Genomic DNA, 7,042 nt, shown 5'->3' on the forward strand with positions numbered 1-7,042 from the left:
CATTATGGACTAGTAATGGTCACTTAACACCTTCTTAACACATTTATACACTTGAAACATTTAAACACCAAAACACCTAAACTTTGCTAAAAGTTTCTAACACTTTAAACACTTAATAACATTTCAACAATTCAAGACCCCCCCCCCCATGTTGTGAACGTTTTTAAGTGGGTCCCACACCCTTCCCTACTCTTTTTTTTCAACTAGTTACCACAAATATCTAGATATTTTTACTCCATGTTGCAAGTTGATGCAAGTGGTGAAAGATGATCATTACTAACAACTAGTTACTTCATTTTCTAACCATTTCATCACAACTTTTAAACCATCCATTTTCACACACAAACTCTCTCATCATCTTCATCCATTTCACCAAGAACACCATAAAAACCCACTTCACTTTAGTCATTTCTTTGATGATCAAGATGATTTTCTATGGAACCAAAGATGATCTAAAGCACTTACAAGCTAAAGCAAGTATTTTCATCCATTCAAGAGCATTCTACCATCAAGATCATCATCTTCTTAGTTCTTAATCATCCTCTAGATCATCCCTAGCCTAGTGCTAGAAGTAAGCTTCTAAATCTATTTTTTTCATACTTATTTATGATTATGATTGTTTTATAACTAGTAAAAAAAAAACTAAATAATCATACATAATAATATGAAGATATAAAGAAGCAAAATAATAATCATGATATAAAAGGGTGTTTATGTTGTGATTTATTGATGATTACTTGCATATTTGCTCTAGTTTTGATGATTAGCATACCAATAACTTGTTAGATGATGTTTAAAAACATAATCTAACAAGTGTACATGAAAATGTTTAAGGGTTTTGTTAAACATAAAAGATTAGATGGATGATCATGATCTGTGTTTTTGTTAAAGTATATAAAGTTTTTAACTAAAAATAATACTTTTACAAGATTATGAAAAGTAACATACAAGTTGAGATTTTTATAAAACTTGATGAAACTAGAAGTAAACGTGGATTTTAATCTAGTAAACATATGAAATGATCATACCGAAAACCCTACATAATTAAGAGTTCATCTTGATAAGTTTATGTTATAAATCTCATAAGTTTTTATTAAGAAAACTATGAGAAGATTAGTGGTGATTTTATAAGAAAAAGATATGTTTTTATTAAACATGGAAAAGTTCATATTTCTAATAAAATATGGTAATTTTTTTTTCTCTTAAAAATCATAAGTTATAAAAACTATTATTTTTGACAAAATCTTTATTAGATTAAAAGATTCTAAAGAATAGTTTTTATAAAAGCAAAGTTTGATATAAATATATATTTTGAGAAAATATATATTTAGTTAACTTAACAACTTATGTGCTATGTGTTATTTGTTTGTATTAGTTATATTTATGATAACTAGAAACTTGAATACAATGATACAAATGAACACAATGTACATTTTGACTAAAGTCTTACAAGACTACATTTAAATACATCTTATAAAACACCTTACGGACATTCCAAGCTTTCGAACACAACTTATGGTCAAAACGGACGACGGGCGAATCTATGAACATATCGCCATTCCGAGGGAGTTACTACGACGTTTAGGCGATCTTTCGACGCGAATACATACAAATCACCGACAACAAAATCCGGATGTTTTGAAACTTACAAAAACTATTATGTATTCTTTTAACTAAAAAGCCTATACTTAGTAACTTTTATAAAAAATGAAAGAATGTATTTTTAACACATGGGCTTATTTTATAACAAATGGGATTATTTTACATATGGGCCTATTTTATATAAATGGGCTTATTTATGATACAAATGGGCTATTTTACAAAAGAGCTTATCATCCTAATTGGGCTTAACATAAATACATGGGCTAAGCCCAATATCAAGACTCATGGGCTAAGCCCAAAACCCAACATATGGGCCAAGGCCCAATAACATTAAGCCCAATAACATTTAGGCCCAACACTATTGAGGCCCAACACTATTGAGGCCCAACACTATTTAGGCCCAACACTATTGAGGCCCAACACTATTGAGGCCCAACACTATTTAGGCCCAACACTATTTAGGCCCAACACTATTGAAGCCCAACACTATTTTGGCCCAATAACATGAATTCTTGGGCTAAGCCCAATGACATATAAATTGGTAAAAATACAATTATACAATTTATTCATACAAGACATGAAATCAAGAGGACAAGACCCGATGATACAACTCACGAGATACAAGAATATATATTTGGCGAAATATATACACTAAACAGTTATCAATTAATACATCTAAGACACAGTTCAATGAATAACAAAGACATACAATTCTTAACACATATTCAAGATAAAAGACTTGTACTCAAGTCATTACAAGACCGAAGTGTCTAACAAATATAGAACGTTTGTAGGTGGTGATACTATTCAGGACGACCGTACGTCAGATCACAGTTACTTACCATTCACGGACGCAATTCTGTGAGTTCATGTCCCCTGTTCATTTAAATGTTTTACAACTTTACAACTATCGGGGAAAATACATGTTCAACGTATGTTAAAGTTAGGGAATGAAACACCTTAGATCATGTGCGAATTAGGGTTATACATCTAAGCACCATTAATCCAGTTTGGACCTAGGTACAAGTGGTTAGATCTAATGGGTTTTGGCGAGCCCCACTCTTGGTCGTGGACCCATACGGAAGAGTGCTTTTGTGTCCCAGTCGATAGGAATCGGCATAAAATCGTCTAGGGTTGGATTGCTTCCTTTTTCGTCACACATATTAATGTCCTCGCGAAACATTAATGATCAACGATTTCATTGACGCTTTACATACTACATCATTACATACAGATACATTTTATACAACTCACATTTTATGGATACATTTTATACAACTCACATTTTATGGATACATTTTATACAACTCACATTTTACAGATACATTTTATACAACTCACATTTTACAGATACATCTCATACAACTAAACTGCATGAACTCGCCAACTTTTGTTGATGTTTTCAAACTTAACATGTATTTCAGGAAATTAGTGGACCATGCAGACATTTCAATCAAGGAAAGCAAGTATCAAGACTCCATGCCACCATTTGAAGGGTTTGCCCGTTATATACCGCCTCTTTGCGGTGATATAGTGGTCAAAGCCTTAACATTTTAAGACTTACATTTTGATGTATAAAACAATGACAACTTATTTTCATTTGATGGTTTGTAACCAATACGTTTAACTTATGTTGCGTTCTTTTGAAACGATTATGACAATGGCATTGGAGCTTGTTTTTATTCATTTAGTATGTTCACTTATATTGTTATGCAATGAGAACCGATCAGATCACACCTCGCGCTTCCGCTATGAGCGGGTGTGACATTAATAAAATTCGTATGGTTTATATCATTTCGAAAATCTCGTTGTGTGACATCGTTTCAAATCTTTCCCAAGTGAACTAAATAATGCCACAGAGTATAACATGATAAAAGCACTTATATATAAGATGTACCAGTGGCGTATCTACCATGCTTTTATCATGCTACACCCGTCCCATTATCTAATCACAACCCAAAACCAATCGTTTAATTGAATCGTTTATCTCGTTTAAGTCGTTTCAAATCGTTTAACTTGTCCCAAAATCGTATTCGTTTTAATTGTGAAACTACTTATGGTCGTCTCGCTAATAACATTCAAACCTTCGTGACTCGTCTATCTCGTTTCTCGCATTAACAAACCAGCAAAGGGTAAGTTAACAATCATCAGATTCGGTCGTTACCTACATAACGCCCACACATAACCATGGGTGTAGTCTGATAACGGGATTTGTCAGATCCTATGGTTCCATAACCTAATACTGGTCGGTTCGGCCAAAATTAATGAATGTCATTCATTATGTAACTACAACCAACAAGTTCGTTCACATTATCGAAATCGTTATTAGTTTAATATAAACCTTCTTAATCATTTTTGAAACCATTGTTTAAATATCGAAATCATTTTAATACATATGAATCACCCCAAAACAATTGAAAATAGTAAAACAGGGGATCTATGTACTCACATCGAAGTGCAAAGTATCCTCAATCTAAAGAACTCAACAAGCTCAATCAAACCAGGGAAACTCAAGCAGCACCTAATAATCGAATCACTAGTAAATAAATCGACACCTAAATCGAAAGATCGGATAGAATGAGGTCTTGTAAACCAAATGAGTATTGGAACTCATGTGATATGGTTTAACACAGCCTACATTCTAAATCGGAACCTAACCTAAACAAGCACTAAACTAAAAGTGACGAGCTAAGCATGTTAAAATGTAACATTTGTGCTTGTAATCATCATGAACAGTTCTATTATCAATAAAATAATGTTATTTGATCCCAATGTTTGTTTGGTTGTGTTTTACATTTTTCATATTTTGACTTTTGTTCAATTTCAAACTCTACATCGCTTTCTGAAGAGTTATACGCTAACTGGTGCTTAAACGTACTCAGTTTAATGCGACAAATACTCCGGAACATCAACATATACTCAACATACCTTAAATAACATTTACATAACTTAGAAATAAGTTTTGAAGGCTTTGGTATGGCAAAAACAAGTTAATTCGCTTACAGGGACTAAACTTGACAAACTACGAAAGTATGCCAATTTGAACTGTGACGAACATTCCGGAACATGTCCATAAGTTAAACATACCATAAATATCCTTTACATAGCTTAGAAATAGGCTTTGAGGTGTTTGGTATGCTAAAACAAACTTTTGGATCATTCAGGGACTAAAAGTGTCAAAAAGTGCACAAGTTTGCACTTTCGCGCATAACTTACGTTCTGAATACATCCGGACATCCAAAAATTTATGTAAGCATCCTTATATTATGACTTAGTGTTTGGCATAAGAAAAATCCATTCGTCGCGTCATTTGGATCATTTTTCGCGCTTATGCGCATTCCGTCGTAATTAACCGAACATCGCGATCGTACGGCCAAACGAACCAACATCCGACACATTTTTGAGCATGTTTCATGTCCACAATGTTTAGGCATCATTTTAGGGCCTTAAAGTTGGCTTTACAGGCCTTAGAAGGGCTGAAAATGGCTTAAATACGCAACAGGGACCAAAAGTGTAAATTCTGCAAGTGGTGCAGATCAGAAGCCTCAGGCGGCCCGCGTGAGTTTTGCCTGAATGTTAAGGCGGGCCGCATGAGACTGTCAGACAGAATAAATGTTGCATTTAATGCAGTTTGGCCTTTCGATCGATCAAGGGGCAATGCCCTTTCACCCAATCAAGAGCCAAGGGGCATTTTCTGACTTACCACAACATTGCGACAAGTGTACGCACGAGATCGTGGCACGATATTCGATAAACGATCCTAACGGTTCCACTTTTCCTATAAATACCCCCCTCCCCCCTTTGTTCCAAAAACCCACACAATCTGATCTTAAGGCTCTAAGTTGGAACCATTGTTTCATACCTGAGCTATTTGATCTAGATTAGCACTCGGGGACCCTCCGTAAGTCTTCTTTCGCTCTTTTATTCGCTTTTCGAGTCCGAAAGTCAACGTTTTGTTGACTTTCTGCATTGACCAGCTTATGGTCGATGCGAAGTTCATGGAACTTCATAACGTGAGCGTGATCACGATGGTTATAGCCCGTAGTGACTATACCTACTGATCACCACGTTACCTAGGCTCAGTGACGAGTCGTAGTTTCGGCCAAAATGCGCATTCTTGCGTATTTTGTAACCAAACTACTCGCGAGCATCAAAGCCGTTTGTTTTGATGCCAAACCTGTTTTCTAAACTTAGTTAAGCATGTTCTAACATGCTTAGCTCGTCACTTTTAGTTTAGTGCTTATATAGGGTCGTAAGGTAAGCGATCTAAACCATCGCTTATACTTTCGAACCCGACCCATTTGGTCGATCATTAGGATCCGACCAAACACCTTAGGTGACCATAGCTATAACCTTCCGAGGTTATACCTTGTGGTCGCGATGTTAGGCGTTCCGAACGCGTTCTACGCGAACGACGCGTTAGGGTAGCATAAGCTACCTAAACGGGTCGTGATGGGCCGTAAGCACTTAGGTTAAGTTTCATTTTGGTATGTAGGCTTTGTTAAACCATATTACACGAGTATCCATACTCGTTTGGTTTACGAACCCGCGTACTATCCGATCCTTCCGATTTGGTCCGGTATATTAACATAGCTACCTATTAGGTGCCGTTTGATATCCCGTGATCTTTAGCATTATCTGGTTATTATACAAGAACTCAAAGCAATCTCAGGTGAGTACATAGAACCCCATCTTTTACTGTTTTCCAAACTGTTTTGGGGTGAAACACATGTGCCTATCTGTTACTTTCATGCTTTCCATGTTTTCACATCATATGCCTGCTATGTTGTTAGTACATTATAGTACACGATTTCATTACATTTCATGCTATGTATGCCCATTGTGTGCGTACTTAGTACATTTGATTTACATTACATTTCTGTTGCATATGTTTACTCAGCATATGGACACATTGATTTACATGAACATTTCTGTTGCATATGTTTACTCAACATATGGACACATTGATTTACATGAACATTTCTGCTTCGTATGTTTACTTAGCATACTTAGTACAATTGTTTACATCACATGCCTTCATTTTGTTATGACATTTGGTTTGTTTAACATGGGACAATACATTCGTTAACATTAGCTACGCCGTTCGTTAGTAGGTAGTGGTACCATAGGAATTGACAACTCCCATTCCTGGAGTCCTGGGTTTGATAGGACTGGAAGGAGTGACCGAATTCGATATACATAACTTAGATGAACCTTTAATTTGTTTAAGGGTTTATCGCCACAGTCTCAAGGTTTGGATGTATGCATAGTTTACAATACCGCATAAATGTTAATATCAATAGAGCATGCATTTTTCCACAGAACATAACGTTGATTTAAACCACGTTTTACTTCAACGACTTGTTTTGTGCATTTTACATATGGTATAAGTTGATACATTTCGCTTACCATACATGATACATTTTGGGATACACATTAC

At 35.4% G+C, this 7,042-nt stretch overlaps 1 long non-coding RNA gene across 1 annotated transcript; it reads left to right on the forward strand.

Annotated features, from left to right (window-relative positions):
- Positions 1 to 146: 146 nt before the first annotated feature.
- LOC118491322 lies at positions 147 to 3,066 on the forward strand. Its single transcript, XR_004891275.1, has 3 exons — positions 147 to 571; positions 2,397 to 2,463; positions 3,027 to 3,066. It is a non-coding gene; the product is annotated as an uncharacterized LOC118491322 (long non-coding RNA).
- Positions 3,067 to 7,042: the final 3,976 nt, after the last annotated feature.

This window comes from Helianthus annuus, chromosome 4 (assembly GCF_002127325.2).
Source record: "Helianthus annuus cultivar XRQ/B chromosome 4, HanXRQr2.0-SUNRISE, whole genome shotgun sequence".
In the NCBI taxonomy this organism is placed as follows: Eukaryota; Viridiplantae; Streptophyta; class Magnoliopsida; order Asterales; family Asteraceae; genus Helianthus; species Helianthus annuus.